The 18,762-nt window shown below is 37.2% G+C and overlaps 1 pseudogene; it reads left to right on the top strand.

Annotated features, from left to right (window-relative positions):
* Positions 1–740: 740 nt before the first annotated feature.
* LOC131409045 (olfactory receptor 52D1-like) lies at positions 741–1,690 on the top strand (annotated as a pseudogene).
* Positions 1,691–18,762: the final 17,072 nt, after the last annotated feature.

Genomic DNA, 18,762 nt, shown 5'->3' with positions numbered 1-18,762 from the left:
TTGGCCACCCCTATGGAGATGTGTCTGAGAGATATGGCTGGATGCTTAGTTTGCACTTTATAAATGGTAGTAACATAGAGATCGAGCAAACTAAAATTCAAGCTCTTTTTAAATGGTCCAAATATTCAGATTTGTCCTTGCATATCAATCTGATCATATTCACAAAAACTGACTTATACTGGGTTCGGTTAAGTATTTTTAATCTAAAAAAGTAATTTGTTTTTAGTATAATTGGTTTATATGTAAATGACAATTTTCCAATGAAGAGAAAAAAAATGAGCCTCATAGGTGACAACATGTTTTAGAGACATAATCAGAGCAATAAGTTTCTAATTTTCACTTGATTTCAGCCTCTTTTGTTCTTATTTTTTTGCTTAATAAAAATGTAAGTGAAATAAGCATATGCTATATTCTAAGCACTTACTAGGTGGAATTTATATGGTGGAGGATAAAGGAGATGTGGAGCAAAACATATCCCAACTTTATGTTCCATTCTTTCTTTTCCCTAGAGTAGAGTCCACTTTCTCTTTTCCCTTTTCAATTTTGAGATTAAAATAAATATTACTGGCTAATTCCACATCTGCTCCCCCATACCTGAACCTGGCACAAAGTTTCCTACCACTGGTGGTCATAAAATATGTGTCCTATATTTTAAGTACAAACAGAAAGTATTTTTTTAAGCTCAATATATTGAAAATAATTTTGACAACACTTAGGCTAGAACGGGTTTAGTGACTCTCAAAATGTTAGTTCCAAATAGAACCAGTTTATACCCAACTACTTTCCTCCTCCTTGGAATCCCAGGGCTGGAAGGGCTGCTCATGTCTGGATCTCCATCCCCTTTTGCCTGGTCTATCTACTGGCACTGATGGGGAATTGTGTCCTTGTGTTCATCATCAAGACAGACCCTAGGCTTCGTGAACCCATGTATCTCTTCCTCTGCATGCTCTCTGTGAATGACCTGATGCTTTGCACCACTGCCCTTCCCAAGATCCTCAGACTTTTCTGGTTCAATGACAGTGAAATCGACTTTAAAGCTTGCCTCACCCAGATATTCTTCATCCACTCTCTCTCCACCATGGAGTCAGGATTCCTGTTGGCCATGGCCTTTGACCGATATGTGGCCATCTGCAACCCTCTGAGGCACTCCACCATCCTGACACATGGAGTGATCATGGCTTTGTGTTTAGCCATCATTCTACGTGGAGTAATCCTACTGACTCCTCATCCTTTCTTACTGATGAGGCTTCCCTACTGCAAAACCAATGTCATCGCCCACACCTACTGTGAATTTATAGCCTTGATCAAACTGGCCTGTGCCAATACCAGGATCCACAGACTCTATGGCTTAATTCTTGCCTTCCCTACTGGTGGGCTGGACTAAATATTGATAATTTGCTCTTATATTCTCATTCTTCATGCTGTGTTTCATCTCCCATCAAAGGAGGCCAGACTCAAGACCTTGAGCACATGTGGCTCTCACGTTTGGGTCATCTTAGTGTTTTACACACCTGCCTTTTTCTCCTTTATTACCCACAGATTTGGTCATAACGTAGCTCCACACGTCCACATCTTTATAGCCATCATTTATCTTCTTATCCCTCCTATGTTGAACCCTATCATCTATGGCGTCAAAACCAAAAATATTTGGGAGAGATTTCTTAAAGTTTTCACAAGTACATATGTTTGAGTTTGTAAGGTTTTTTAACTAACCAGCAAGACAGGTGATACCATGGAACTATGGTCTTGTTTATATTCAGGTAATTCTACATTATCTAAGAAGACAGAAACTACCCAGGTGTATATTGGGTCATATTTACTAGAAAAAAAGGATGGTTGATATATGGAATAGAATAGTTCATGCCGATCATACACTATTTTGTGAGAGACATTTCTATTTTCAGTACAGGGTAATTTATTAATTTGTGTCTGTCTAGCACCTAGAATCACGTTCAAGGTACATAAGTCATTTAGTATATTTTTTTAATGACAAATGTTCACTCATTCCATCATTTCTTGGCACAGGTACACGCACATTGACCTAGAGTGACTAATATGCAGGAGTCATACCAATTTATAGAGAGGCAGCATTTTCTCTCTTGTTTGTAACTGTTAAGGATCTAGGAACTGAAAGTAGAAAAATAACCAGAGGCAAAGTACATAACTGAGAATTGTATTCGTTTTAGAGAAACTGGGACTATGACTGAGGTTTAGCTTATCATATGTTCTTCGATATTTTCATTTTTTTTTTTTAGCTTATAATATAGGCTGATTCTGTGTAACTAATGTAAAATTTTATATAATGTCAGCGTGTGCCACAGCTAAAATTTAGGAGATGTTTTGCCTCAAGAATAGTATGTACCTTAGAAAATCTTAGCTGGAAAAAATATATAAAATGAAGAGAAAAGAACAAAAAAAGAAAATTATGGTGGTAGAAAAAAGATGGCGGCGTAGGCAGACTCTGAACTCACCTCTTCCCGTGGACACAGCCAATTTACAACTACTCGTGGAAAAATTACCCCTGAGACAGAACTGAAAACTGGATAAGAGGAACTCCTGCAACAACGGACAATCCTAACTGAGGTAGAAGAGGCAGAGACCCCCTTCTGGAGAGGAAAAACACCGCCTTCACAAGCCGCCAGCTTCACGGCTGCCGGGAGCAGCTCACAGGTACGCACCCTCCCTGGAGGCGCGGGGCTCTGAGCCGGGGAGCGCCCCCGTTGTGGGCATTTTGTGGACCCAGCAAAATCGAGACCAGCGGCATAATATCTGACTTTGCCTGCTACTAAAGCAGTGGGGAGGACCCCCAAAAACCCGGTTCACAAAGAAACTAAAACTGGCTCTTAAAGGGCCCGCGCACAAACTCACCCATTCCAGAAAGCATCCTAAAATCACCAGAAAGAAAGGTGCACAGTGCTTTGGTGACAAGAGACTCACATAATAGGCCCTGAGTGCATCTCGGTGAGGGGTGAGACCTCTCCAGGGACTGGGACATTGGTGGCGGCCATTGTTGTGGCCTGGTGTGAGCGTGCTGACACAGACGCCATCAGAGTTCTCCCTGAGGCCTGCTAGCCCAGGGTCTGCTCCACCCACTAGTGCACCGATTTAATCCAGCTCAGCAAGGGCAGACAGCCCACTCTAGAGACTGGCCCCACCCAACAACAAGCCCTCAAGCAACTTGTGGGCCTGCATAGATTGGTGACTGGATTCTCTGCAGCCTGGCAACTGAGCCAACTTGAGCGGGCAGGGTGTGCACAAGGAGCGGGTAGAGAGTGTGGGGCGGTGACGGAGTGTGTGGGGCTCCCGCCGTGGTGAGACTGGGTCCGCTTGGGGAGGTCGGGGCGCTCACACGGGGCAGGACTGTGTTGGCAGTGGTGTGGACCTGTGGGCAACAGGGCTTGTCAGCTGCAGAAGACTTGTGCTTCTCAAAGACCCACATAGGAGGTTTGCCCCACCTTCCAAAGCCTGAAACAGTTTGGTGCTCCTGTGCCTGAGGCCAGCCCCACCCAGCTGCAATCCTCAGAGAGCTGACAAGAGACCTAATAGGCTAGAAGCTTACAGCAATTGTAAGGCCCTGAGCCTAACAACCTGCCACGCTGGGGGCCTACTCACTTAAAAGAAATACTGCAACACAAATGTGGTATTAGAACTTACAGCCAACCGTGCTGGGGCGCCCCATACCTGATAAAGAGACGGAAGGGCCCACAACAACTACAAGCAGCTGAGCATAACAACAGCTGGCCAGGAGCATAACTCAGCCTCCCTGGGCGCCTATAGGGAGAGCAAACAGGCCACAATAGAAGGACACACGTAGCCCACATAGGGGTCACCCCTGGAACATTGAGAACTGAGGGAAGCACACTGGAAGCCTCCTAAGGCATCACTTACATAAGGTCACCTATCCAAGAGCAGGAGACGTAGCTGACCTACCTAATACGTAGACACAAGCACAGGGAAAGAGGGAAAATGAGGAGGCAAAAGAATACATTCCAAGTAAGGGAAGAGGACAAAACCCCAGAAAAGGAACTAAGTGAAACAGAAATGAGCAACCTACCTGACAGAGAGTTCAAACTAAGAGTGTTAAGGATGCTCACTGATCTGGGGAGGAGAATAGATGAACTCAGTGAGAATGTCAACAAAGAAACGGAAGATATAAAAAAGAACCAATCAGAAATGACAAATACAATACTGGAAATGAAAATTTCATTAGAGGGACTCAAAAGCAGAGTAGAGGATACAGAAGAACGGATCTGTGAGCTAGAAGAAAGACTAGAAGAAATTACCCAAGGTGAACAGGTAAAAGAGAAAAGAATTAAAAAGAGTGAGGACAGTCTAAGGGACCTCTGGGACAACATCAAGCGCACTAACATCCGTGTTATAGGTGTCCCGGAAGGAGAAGAGCGAGACAAGGGGGCAGAGAATCTATTTCAAGAAATAATAGATGAAAACTTCCCTAACCTAAGGAAGGAAACAGAGAGAATCCTAAAAGCCGCAAGAGAATGTCAAGTTATACATAAAGGAAACCCCATAAGTCTATCAGCTGACTTCTCAGCAGAAACCTTACAGGCTAGAAGAGAATGGCATGATATATTTAAAGTGTTAAAAGGAAAAAACATACAGCCAAGAATACTCTACCCAGCAAGGTTATCCTTCAAAATGGAAGGAGAGATCAAAATTTTCCCAGATAAGCAAAAATTAAAGGAGTTTGTCACCAAGAAACCAGTGCTACAAGAAATGTTCAAGGGACTGATTTAAGGGGAAAAGAGAAGACCACAAATAGGAAAAATTATTTATTTCCATGATTAGAACGTAATGGATACAAATGTACAAAAAGGTGTTAGATATGATATCAAAAACATAAAAGGAGGGAGGAACGGAGTTAAAGAGCAGAGCTTTCAGACAGAGGTCAAACTAAATGACCATCAATTCTGTATAGAAGAAGTAAGGAACAGAGAAGGACTACTAAAACACTGAGAAAAAAAAAAGTTAAAAAATGGCAGTAAGTACATACTTATCAATAGCGACTTTAAACGTCAATGGACTAAATGCACCAATTAAAAGGCATAGGGTGGCTGACTGGATAAAAAAACAAGACCCATATATACGCTGCATACAACAAGAGACACACTTCAGACCTAAAGACACTCACAAACTGAAAGTGAAGGGATGGAAAAAGATACTCCACACAAATGGCAATGAAAAGAAAGCTGGGGTAGCAGTACTCATATCAGACAAAATAGACTTTAAAACAAACACTGTAAAAAGAGACAAAGAAGGGCATTACATAATGATCAAGGGAACAATCCAACAAGAGGATATAACACTTGTAAATATCTACGCACCCAATGTAGGTGCACCTAAATATATAAAGCAATTATTAACAGACATAAAAACAGAAATAGACAGTAACACAATAATAGTAGGGGACTTTAACACTCCACTTACACCAACGGATAGATCATCCAAACAGAAGATCAACAAGGAAACATTGGCCTTAAACGACACACTAGAACAGATGGACCTAGTAGATATATACAGAGCATTCCATCCAAAAACCGAAGAATACACGTTCTTTTCAAATGCACATGGGACATTCTCCAGGATTGATCACATATTAGGCCACAAAACTAGTCTCCATAAATTTAAGAAGATTGAAATAATACCAACCATCTTTTCTGACCACAACGGTATGAAACTAGAAATCAACTATAGGAATAAAATCAGAAAAGCCACAAATACGTGGAGATTAAACAAAATGCTACTGAACAACGACTGGGTTAACGAAGAAATCAAAGAAGAAATCAAAAAATACCTGGAGACAAATGAAAATGAAAATACGACATGCCAGAATTTATGGGATACAACAAAAGCAGTTCTAAGAGGGAAGTTTATAGCGATACAGGCCTATCTCAACAAACAAGAAAATTCTCAAATAAACAATCTAACAATGCACCTAAATGAACTGGAAAAAGAAGAACAAACAAAGCCCAAAATCAGTAGAAGAAGGGAAATATTAAAAATCAAAGCAGAAATTAATGAAATAGAGACTAAAAAAACAATAGAAAAAATTAATAAAACCAAGAGCTGGTTCTTTGAAAAGATCAACAAAATTGACAAACCTTTAGCTAGACTCACCAAGAAAAAAAGAGAGAAGGCACAAATAAGTAAAATCAGAAATGAAAGAGGAGAGGTTACAAAAGACACCCCAGAAATACAAAAGATTATAAGAGAATACTATGAAAAGCTATATGCCAACCAATTCGACAATCTGGAAGAAATGGATAAATTCTTAGAATCATACAACCTTCCAAAACTGGATCAAGAAGAAGTAGAGAATTTGAATAAACCAATCACCAGTAAGGAGATCGAAACAGTAATGAAAAACCTCCCCAAAAATAAAAGTCCAGGACCAGACGGCTTCCCTGGTGAATTCTACCAAACGTTCAAAGAAGACTTAATACCTATCCTTCTCAAACTCTTCCAAAAAATTGAGGAGGGTGGGGGGCTCCCTAACTCATTCTACAAAGCTGACATTACCCTGATACCAAAACCAGACAAGGACAACACAAAAAAAAAGAAAATTACAGGCCAATATCACTGATGAACATCGATGCGAAAATCCTCAACAAAATACTAGCAAATCGCATACAACAATACATTAAAAAGATTATACACCATGATCAAGTGGGATTTATTCCAGGTATGCAGGGATGGTTTAACATGCGCAAATCAATCAACATAATACACCACATTAATAAAATGAAAAATAAAAATCACATGATCATCTCAATAGATGCAGAGAAAGCATTTGACAAGATACAGCATCCATTTATGATAAAAACTCTGAATAAAATGGGTATAGAAGGAAAGTACCTCAACATAATAAAGACCATATATGAGAAACCCACAGCTAATATCATCCTCAATGGTGAAAAACTGAAAGCTATCCCTCTACGAACAGGAACCAGACAAGGATGCCCACTCTCACCACTCCTATTTAACATAGTATTGGAAGTCCTAGCCAGAGCAATCAGGCAAGAGAAAGAAATAAAAGGGATCCAAATTGGAAAGGAAGAAGTGAAACACTCACTATTTGCAGATGACATGATTTTATATATAGAAAACCCTAAAGAATCCACCAGAAAACTTTTAGAAGTAATAAACGAATATGGTAAAGTTGCAGGATACAAAATCAACATACAAAAATCAGTTGCGTTTCTGTACACTAACAACGAAGTAGCAGAAAGAGAAATTAAGAATACCATCCCATTTACAATTGCAACAAAAAGAATAAAATACCTAGGAATAAACTTAACCAAAGAGGTGAAAGATCTCTACACCGAAAACTATAAAACATTTCTGAAAGAAATTGAAGAAGACACAAAGAAATGGAAAGATATTCCGTGCTCTTGGATTGGAAGAATTAACATAGTTAAGATGTCCATACTTCCTAAAGCCATCTATAGATTCAATGCAATCCCTATCAAAGTTCCAACAACATTTTTCACAGAAATAGAACAAAGAATCCTAAAATTTATATGAAACAACAAAAGACCCCGAATAGCTAAAGGAATCCTGAGAAAAAAGAACAAAGCTGGAGGTATCACACTCCCTGATTTCAAAATATACTACAAAGCTATAGTAACCAAAACAGCATGGTACTGGCACAAAAACAGACACACAGATCAATGGAGTAGAATCGAAAGCCCAGAAATAAACCCACACATCTATGGACAGCTAATCTTTGACAAAGGAGCCAAGAACATACAATGGGGAAAAGAAAGTCTCTTCAACAAATGATGTTGGGAAAACTGGATAGCCATATGCAAAAAAATGAAAGTAGACCCTTACCTTACACCATGCACAAAAATTAACTCCAAATGGATTAAAGACTTGAATGTAAGACCTGAAACTATGAAACTTCTAGAAGAAAACATAGGCAGTACGCTCTTCCACATCGGTCTTAGCAACATCTTTTCAAACACCACATCTGACCGGGCAAGAGAAACAATAGAAAAAATAAACAAATGGGACTACATCAAACTAAAAAGCTTCTGCACAGCAAAGGAAACCATCAACAAAACGAAAAGACAACCTAACAATTGGGAGAAGATATTTGCAAACCATACATCTGATAAGGGCTTAATCTCCAAAATATATAAAGAACTCATGCATCTCAACAACAAAAAAACTACCAACCCAATTAAAAAATGGGCAAAAGACCTGAACAGACATTTCTCCAAAGAAGATATACAGATGGCCAACAGACACATGAAAAGATGTTCAAAATCATTAACTATCAGGAAACGCAAATCAAAACTACAATGAGATATCACCTCACGCCCGTCAGAATGGCTATAATTAACAAGACAGGAAACAACATGTGTTGGAGAGGATGTGGAGAGAAGGGAACTCTCATACACTGCTGGTCGGAGTGCAAACCGGTGCAGCCACTATGGAAAACAGTATGGAGATTCCTCAAAAAATCAAGGATAGAACTACCATATGATCCAGCTATTCCACTGTTGGGTATTTATCCAAAGAACTTGAAAACACCAATTTGCAAAGGTACATGCACCCCTGTGTTCATTGCAGCGTTATTCACAATAGCCAAGACTTGGAAGCAACCTAAGTGCCCATCAAGGGACGAATGGATAAAGATGTGGTATATATACACAATGGAATACTACTCAGCCATAAGAAACGATGAAATCCAGGCATTTGTGACAACATGGATGGACATTGAGGGTATAATGCAAAGTGAAATAAGTCAGAGGGAGAAGGTCAAATACCGTATGATTTCCTTCATTAAGTAGTAGATAATAACAACAATAAACAAACACATAGGGACAGAGATTGGATTGGTGGTTACCAGAGGGGAAGGGGGGAGAGAGGAGGTGAAAGGGATAATTCGGTACATGTGTGTGGTGATGGGTTGTAATTAGTATTTTGGTGGTGAACATGATGTAGTCCATGCAGAAATAGAAGTACAATGATGTACACCTGAAATTTTTATAATGTTATAAACCAATAAAAAAAAAAAAAAAGAAAATTATGGTGGTAAGCTGAAAATTTACAACATGGATGAACTTTCAGGACTTTATGCTAGGTGCAAAGGTCAGTCACAAATGGACACATACTATACGTAAATCCATGTTGTAATATATGTCAAAATTTCCTTCTTTTTGTTCTAAGATTGAATTATATTCCGTTGTATGTATAAACCACATTTTGCTTATCCATATACCTGTCAATGGACACTTGTGCTGCTTCCACATTTTAGGTATAGTGAGTAATGCTGCTATTAACACAGATAGGCAAATATCTCCTTGAGACTCTGCCTAAATTATTTTAGGTATATACCCAGAAATGTAATTGCTGGATTATACGGCAAGTCTATTTTTAATTTTTTGAGCAATCATCATACATTTTTTATCATAGTATCATTTTACATTCCCACAAAGTACACAAGTGTTCCACTTTTTCCACATCATCACCAACACTTGTTATTTTCTGTTTTTTTATAGCATCATTCCTAAAGAATATGAAGTGGCATCTCGTTGTAGTTTTGATTTGCATTTCCCTAATGATAGTGATGTTCAGCATCTTTTCATGTTCTTAATGGCCATTTGTATATCTTCTTTAGTAAAATGACTATTCAAGTCCTTTACCTAGTTTTGAATCATGTTGATTGTTTTTTTGTGGTTGAGTTTTAGGAGATCTTTATGTATTCCAAGGTTTTCATCTCTTATCAGACATACGATTTCCAAATATTGTCTCTCATTTGGTGGGTTGCATTTTTACTCTGTTGATATTTTCTTTTGATGTAAAAATTTTTTTGTCTATTTTTTTCTCTGGTTATCTGTGCCTTTGGTTTCTTATCCAATAAACCATTGCCAAATCCAATGTTGTGAAATTTTTTCCCAATATTTTCTTTTAAGAGTTTTTTAAGTCTTAGATTTAGGTCTTTGATCTATTTTGAGTTCACTTTTGCATACGGTGTTAGTTAAGGGTTCAACTTCATTCTTTTGCACATGCATATCCAGTATTCTCAGCACCATTTGTTGAAAAGACAATCCTTTCCCCATTGACTAGTGTTAGCACTACTCTATGTTTGTGAAATGATAAGAAATATATTTTCTAGATTTGTGAAACAATGAGAAATATATATATTGGTCTCTACCCCCATTTCCTGACACAGAGCTCCTAAAACCCTTATAATTCCTGATTGATAAGAATACTAGGAGCATCTTTTGTTCTAATGAGACAACTCTGAGTGGGCTCTTGGATGGCTACTGGATATGGGCTGGCCACCAGGAAGACCAAGCCATGATTAGAAGCTTGGAATTTCCAGTCCCCTTGCCCCACTTCTCCAGAGAGAGGAGAGGGACTGGAAATGGAGTTAGTAATTGATCATGCCTACATGAGGAAGCCTCCATAAAAATCCCAATAGTATGGGGTTCAAAAAGCTTCCAGGGTGGTGAACACATCCACACACCAGGAGAGTGATGCGCCCCAACTCCATGGGGACAGAAGCTCCTGTGCTCAGGGCCCTCCCAGACTTTGTCCTATGTATCTTTTCATCTAGCTATACATCTGTATCCTTAATTATATCCTTTAATAAACTGGTATACATGAGTAATTGTTTTCCTTAGTTCTGTGAACCACTCTAGCAAGAAATTGAACCAGAGAAGGGAGTTGTAGGAACCCGTGATTTGTAGTCAGTTAATCAGAAGCATGCATGGCAAACTGGACTTTCGATTGGTACCTGAAGTGGGGTGGGAGCAGTCTTACAGGACTGAGCCCTTAACCTGTAGGATATGATGCTGTTTCCAAGTGGATAGTGTCAGAGTTGAGTTAAATTGTGTTGCAGAATTGCTCATTAGGGGAAACCCTCCCCTGACTTGTGTCATAAGTGCTCTGAGTGCAGTAGTAGTATACAAGTAAAGGAGAAACACAGGAGAGACTGAGTTTTTCCTAACACTAGAGTTAAACCCCACTTAGCCATGGTGGATAGTCCTTTAAATATGCTGTTGAATTTGGTTTGCAAGTATTGTTGAGGGTTTGTGCATCAATGTTCATAAGGGAAATTGGCCTATAGTTTTCTTTTCTTGTAGTGTCTTTGTCTGGCTTTTGTAACAAGGTAATGCTGGCCTTGTAGAATGAGTTAAGAATTGTTCCTTTCTCTTCAATATTTTGGAAAAGTTTGCGAGAGGTAGGTATCAATTCTTTTAATGTTTAATAGAACTCACCAGTGAAGCCATCAGGTTCAGGATTATTCTTTGTTGGGACATTTTTTTATTACTGATTCAATCTCCTTGCTAGTTATATGTCTATTTGGATTTTCTATTTCTTCATGATTTATTCTTGGTAGGTTTTTTTTCCTAGAATCTGTCCATCTCATCTAAGTTTACTAATTTTTTGGCATACTATTGTTCATAGTACTCTCTTATAATTCTTTTTATTTCTGTAGAATCAGTAGTGATGTCCCACTTGTGTTTCTGATTTTAGTAATTTTTTTTTGTGTGTGAGGCGGATTGGTCCTGAGCTAACCTCTGTCAATCTTTCTCTTTTTGATGAGGAAGATTAGCTGTGAGCTAACATCTGTGCCCATCTACCTATATTTTGTATGTGGGATGCTGCCACAGCAGGGCTTGATGAGTGGTGGGTCGGTCTGCGCCCAGAATCCGAACCTGTGAACCCCAGACTGCCGAAGCAGAGTGCACGAACTTAACCACTATGCCACAGGGCTGGCCCCTGATTTTAGTAATTTGAGTTCTCTTTTTTTACTTAGTTCATCTAACTAAAAGTTTTTCTTTTGTGTTGATCCTTCAGAGGCAACTTTTGATTTCATTGATTTTTCTCTATTATTTTTCTGTTCTCTATTTCATTTATCTCTGTCATAATCTTCATTATTTCTATCTGTCTACTAGTTTTGGATTTAGTTTGGTTTTCCTTTCCAAGACTTAAGTTGTAATGTTAGGTTGTTGTTTTGATAACTTTTTTGTTATTTTTTATTTATTTATTTTTTTTGAGGAAGATTGACCCTGAGCTAATATTTGTTGCCAATCTCCCTCTTTTTTTTCTTTTTTCTCCCCAATGCTCCAGTACATAGTTGTATAGCCTAGTTGTAGGTCCTTCTAGTTCTTCTATGTGGGATGCCCCCCCCAGCATGACTTGACGAGTGGTAAGTAGGTCTATGCCCAGGATCTGAACCAGTGAACCTCTGGCCGCCAAAGCAGAATGTGCAAACTTAACTGCTATGCCACCGGGCTGGCCCCCAACTTTTTTGTTATTTTAATGTAAGCATTTATAGTTATAAATTTCTCCCTTAGTACTGCTTTCACTGTGACCCATAAGTTTTGTTATACTGTGCTTTCATTTTCATTCATCTCTAATTTCTAATTTCCCTTCTGATTTCTTCTGTGATCCATTGGTTATTTATTTAAGACTATATTGTTTAATTTCCACAGTTTTGTGAATTTTCCAGTTTTACTTCTGTTATTGATTTCTAACTCCATCTTGTTGTAGTCAGAGAAGATATTTTGTATGAGATCTATCTTTTTAAATTTGTTGTGATTTAATTTATGGCCTAACATACAGCCTATCCTGGAAAAAACTCCAGGTGCACTGGAGAAGAATGTGTATGCTGTTGTTGTTGGGTAGAATGTTCTGTGGTATGTGTTAGATCTAGATCATTTATTGTATTATTTAAGTCTTCTCATTCCTTACTTATCTTTCGTCTGGTTGTTCTACCCATTATGAAAGAGGAATATTGAAGTTTCCAACTATTATTGTAGAACTGTTTATTCTTCCCTTCAGTTCTATCAGTTTTTGCTTTGTGTATTTGGATAGTCTGTTATTAGGTACGTACATGTTTATAATTGTTATATCATCTTGGTGTATTAAAAATCTTATTAATAACAAATGTCCTTTATAATAAATGTTCTTCATTGTATCTTTTAATCTTTCTTGATTTTAAGTCTACTTTATTTGATATTAGTATAGCCACCCCTACTTTCTTTGATTACTAATTGTATGGAATATTTTTTTCTATCCTTTCACTCTCAATCTGTTTGTCTTTGGATCTAAAATGAGTCTCTTATAAATAGCATAGAGTTGAATCATGTGTTTTTATCCAATCTGTCAATCTTTATCATTTGATTGGAGAGTTTGCTCTATATTCATTTAAAGTAATTACTGATAGGGAGGGACTTCTGTCATTTTGCTGTTTATTTTCTATATGCCTTATAGATTTTTTGTCCTTAATTTCCTGCATTATTGCCTGTTTTTGTGTTTAGTCTATATTTTTATAATGAAACATTTAAATTACTTTCTCATTTCCTTTTGTATGCTTTCTATTGGTATTTTATTGTGGCTACCATGGGGATTACATTTGACATTTTAAAGTTATAACGTTCTAAAATGAACTTATACCAGCTTAACTTCAATGGTATATGCAAACTCTACACCATTAATAGCAATGTCCCCACTCCTTTCAATTGTTGATGTAACAAAACTACATCTTTAAGCATGTGTGACCCAAAGCATAAACTAATAATACTTTTAAATACATTTGTGTCTTAAATTGTGTAGAAAACACAATGTGAAGTTACAAACCAAAGTTACAACGATACTAGCTTTTAGACTAATAATTGTTTTTTTAAATAAATTAGTCTCTTCAGTCATGTAGGAAACAAAAAATAGTATTACAAATCATTGTTACAATAATATTGAATATTATAATTGTCCACGTGTTTACCTTTCTTGATATTTTATTTCTTCATACAGCTTTTACTTAATGTCTAGTATCCTTTCATTTCACCCTACAGGACTCTCTTGAACATTTTTTGCAGGGTATTTCTAGTGGTAACAAAATCCATCAGTATTTGTTTATCTAGGAATACCTTAATTCCTCCTTCACTTTTGAAAGACATTTTGGCTGGATATAGGATTCTTAGTTGACAGTTTTTTTCTTTTACCACATTGAATATACTGGTCCATTGGCCTGCAAAGTTTCTAATTAGAAATCTCCTCAATATCTTATTGAGGATCCCTTGCATGTGATGAGTCACTTCTCTCTGCTTTCAAGATTCTATATTTGTCTTTAGTTGTTGAGATTTTTATTATAATATGTTTCAGTGGTATCTCTTTCAGTTCTTCTTACTTGGAGTTTGTTGATAATCTTGGATATTTATATTTATGTGTTTCACTAAATCGTGGAAATTTTTAGCCAGTAGTTTTTCAAATATTTTCTCTGCCCCTTTCTCTCTCTCTTCTGCTTCTGAGACTCCTGTAGTGTGTATGTTGGTCTACTTGATGGTGTCCCACAGGTCCCTTTGGCTCTGTTAACTTTTCTTCAATCTTTTTCTCCTTATGTTCTTCAGACTTGATAATATCCTTTGTGCTGTCTTCAAGTTCACTAATCCTTTCTACTGCCTGCTCAAATCTGCATCTGAATTCCTCTAGTGTATTTTTCATTTCATTTATTGTACTTTTCAGATCCAGGTTTTCTTTTTGGTTTCTTTTTAGGTTTTCTCTCTCTTTATTGATATTTCCATTTTATTCATACACTATTTTATTGACTTTCTCCACATCTTTCTTCAGTTCTTTGAGCATCTTTAATACAATTGTTTTAAAGTTTTTGTCTAGTAGATCTATCAGGTCTTTTTTAGAAATAGTTTTTGTTTGTTTTTTTTTTCCTTTGAATGAGTCATACTTTCCTCTTTCTTTGTATGCCTTGTGATTTTTTTGTTGTTTTTGATAATCAGACATTTGAATCTAATCATGTGGCAACTCTGGAAATCAATTTTACCCCTTTCCTAGGGTTTACTGCTTTTCTGTTGTTTGGTTTTTGTTTTTGTTTTGTGAATTGTTGTGGGTTGTCGCTGTGCCAAGGATCAGCTGAGGGTAAACTTAAAATCCTCTCGGGTCTTTTATGAGGTTGTGTCTTTCCCTGGGCATGTACAATCACTTTTTAATTTTCCTTGTATATGATAATAGGGAGGATAGGTAGCTGCTAATGTGTTAAGAGCTGAAATTGACTAAATTTAACTTCAATTTACTGTCCAAACCTTCCTTTGGAAGTTGCAAGCCATCAATAGACTCTAGAGTTCCAAAATAGTTATGTCAGACAGATTCTGCTAGAGCAGTTGTCTAGATGGAGAGACAGAATCCTGATACTTCCTACTCCACCATCTTACCAGAATCCTTTCTCCACACATGCCTCCCTTTTGACTTTATTCTGTTTCATTGATCTGTTTTTCTGTTTCTGAACTGATACAACAATGTCTTAATTCTCCAAGCTTACAGCTTATAAATAATTTTCTAGTATCTTGTATTGTAAGCCCTCTAGGAAACTCAGGGGGGAAAATTCGAAACATTTTCTGTTAGTATGAAGCTTACTTTAGGTGTACTTGTTTATATTTTGAATATATTTTCTTGGATTAAAGATGTCTTATTTTATACCTAACTTCTTTTCCATTTTAAGATATTTTATTTTTAGTCATGAATGGCTATTGAATTTTATCAAATACTTTTTCTGAATATATTAAGATAATTATATGGTTGTTCTTTTTCTATTACACTTATTGATTATGAGATGTAAAATCAAACTTGCATTTCTGGGATAAACTTACTTGACAATGTTTTATTTGAATGTAATTAGGGTCTATAAACAACTCTAGGTTGATATTGTACTCTATTGTCTTTGGTGAGATTATTTTACTACCTTTTAGAACATATCATTAATGTCGAGACTCCATTGATTTTTTTAAATTTATCTTTATTGATGTATAATTGACATATAACGCTGTACAAGTTTAAGATATACAACATGTTGATTTGTTACGTTTATGTATTACAATATAATCATCACCATGGTGTTACCTAACACTTCTATCATGTCACATAATTATGATTTCTTTTTTGTTGTGGGAACAATTAAGATCTAGTCTTTTAGCAATTTTAAAGTTTATAATAACAGCATTGTTGTCAATAATCACTATGTTGTGCATTAACTTTCTGGGACTTATTTATCTTCTAGTTGCCAGTTTATATTGACTTTTTGTTGCAAGTTTTTATTCAGGCATATTACATCTTCTAATTTTTCCTACACATTCTATCTTCTTATTTTTCTGTACTGCAATGTCAGAATTTCTTCAGCTCTATTTTTCAGTCTATAATTATTATATCTTCTAATATTTATCAATTGTTAAACTCACCTATTGTATTTTTAATTTCCATAGTAATCTTAATTTCTAGAAGTTATTTCTGATTTTTTATTATTCATTTTAAGGTGCATTTTTATAGCTTATGGTTTCTTGTTACTAGCTGAATTCATAGGTTCTTTTTTATTATTTTTATTAATCTTTTAAACATAGTTATTTAATATTCAGTTGCTCATTATTACGATATTTGAATTTTTTGACAAATTATAATTATTAAAGTTTGTTTCGATTGACTTGATTTCAGCAATGATAAAAGCTCTTATGTTTTCTTTTTTTTTTGACTCATGGGCCTTGGCCAATAGCTTGGCTGGTGGTCAGGGAGATGGGCAGTTGAAAACTGGACTATTGAAGGGATGCCCGTATGGGGGGTGACCTTATGGAAAGCATTCTGAGAATTTAAGGGGGCCATTAAAGTAGGACATACCAATACCCATAAAAAGAACATCTCCCAGGTTTGGCAGATGATTGGAACCACCAGGTGGACCTTTTGGTGTGCTCCCTTGAGGTGACCATCTGGGTCCAAGAAGTGAGTGAACATGAAGGCGGGCTGCAGTAATGCAGAGCTGGGCTGAATGTAGACATATTCCTCTTGCATCTTGCGAGACACAAAATGCCAACAACTGTTCTGTCTGAGAACAAGTGAGACAGAGACTGTAGCCAGCTAGTGTCCAGGAATTGCTTGTGGGTATGGTAAAACCCCCCTATCCACACATCAGAATGGTATCAGAACCTTTATCTTCACATACTTCTGGTTATTTAGGTCTCTATTAATAATCACCTCTTCAAAAGGGCTTTCTTTGACTAATCAACTTAAGGCAGTCACTCCAATCATTTATTAAAATGTTATCCTATTTAATTTCTCTGTACCATATTATTTAAAAAGTTAATTATATTAATCCCCTCACTAGTGGATAAGATTTTTTTATTTATCTTTTTGATGAAGAAGACTGGCCCTGAGCTAACATCTATTGCCAATCTTCCTCCTTTTATTTTTTCCCCCTTTTTCTCCCCAAAGCCCCAGTAGATAGTTGTATGTCATAGTTGCACATCCTTCTAGTTGCTCTATGTGGGACATTGCCTCAGCATGGCCTGACAAGTGGTGCATCAGTGAACACCCGGGATCCGAACCCGGGCAGCCAGTAGCAGAGCGCATGCTAACTGCTAAACCACGGGGCTGGCCCCGTGGATAAGATTCTTGAGAGGAGGTATGGTGTTGGTTTTTTCCACTGCTGTTTTCCAAAGTATTTAATGTAGACTCTATACGTAGGAGGTATTTAATAAAATTTTTGTTGCTGTTGTAGCCCTTGAGTCAATTCTGATTCCTAGGAATGCTGCCAACAGAAGAGTGGAACCCTGCAATTCATTTTGTGCCATCCCCTCATCTTTCTGCACTATGTCAGACAATGCTCTACTGTATTCCTAGAGTTTTCATGGGCAATTTATTTGGAAGTGGGTAGCTGGGTCTTTCTTCCTAGTCTGTCTTAGTGTGGAAGCTCTGCTGAAACCTGTCTGTCTGTGAAACCTGTAAAAGAAATATTTACTGAATATCAAATTGTTATAATCACACGTATATACAAATACACACGTGTGTGTGTATATCCGTATTTTGTTTGGAATATATAATATCACCATGCTTCTTATAGGTGCAGGAATTTTTATAAAAATGTATGTATGTGTATGCATATGTATTTACACATCTGTATGTGAATGTGTGTACATATGTGGATGTGTATATAGGACTACATATATATGTATGCATTTATACATATATACAAATATTGTATACATATTCATGAGACCTGCGTGTTAAGTCTGACAGTATCACAGAGATCCAGTTTTCTACTTTATGCCTGTGTTACCTTCTCAGTTAAGAACTCTATATGACTATATTCTTAATTTTAACTGAACTAGTGTGGTCAGAGACATCAAACTCGAGTAAACAAACTATTTCCTTAAAAAGCTCCTTTGGTCTCACTCAAATCAAATTTCATTATCAAACAGACATCATATGATTGAGAAAATGTGAACTCCCTCAGGCATCACCTATACGTCCCAGAGGTTGAAAACCCATTTGTTGCAGAGTTTGAGCCCCTGGGACTGCCTTAAGTGGGGCTATAAAACCTGCAATGAGCCTTCCTTACAAGGAATGATTCAACTCTCTGAGTTCCTGGTTTTGATTCAACACAACGCGATTAATCTGGAGGGATAGACAACTCATTTCTCTTTACTCAAGCCTAAGAAGTGAGAGAGGCAATGATGAGGGGACTGTAACATAGTGGTGTGAGGAAGAGCTTCCTAGAGCTAAAGAATAAATCTTCAAAATTACTGTGGCTTGTTGAGACTCAGCTGTGCTGAAAATAGGCTGAGAGCAAGCAACAGAGGAAGACAATGTGGTCCCTCTGAAGATTAGTTAGAAACTTCTCTGGACTGTCTCATTATTCGCAGGTAAATCAGGGTAGTCCCACCACATGGAACAAGCCACTTTAAGGTTAGATCAGGATGCTCTTGAGGTTTTCCTCAACCATCGTTTAGA

This window comes from Diceros bicornis, chromosome 7 (genome assembly GCF_020826845.1).
Source record: "Diceros bicornis minor isolate mBicDic1 chromosome 7, mDicBic1.mat.cur, whole genome shotgun sequence".
NCBI lineage: Eukaryota > Metazoa > Chordata > Mammalia > Perissodactyla > Rhinocerotidae > Diceros > Diceros bicornis.
Note: the sequence above shows the minus strand (reverse complement) of the source record. Positions and strands in the feature narration are given on the sequence as shown.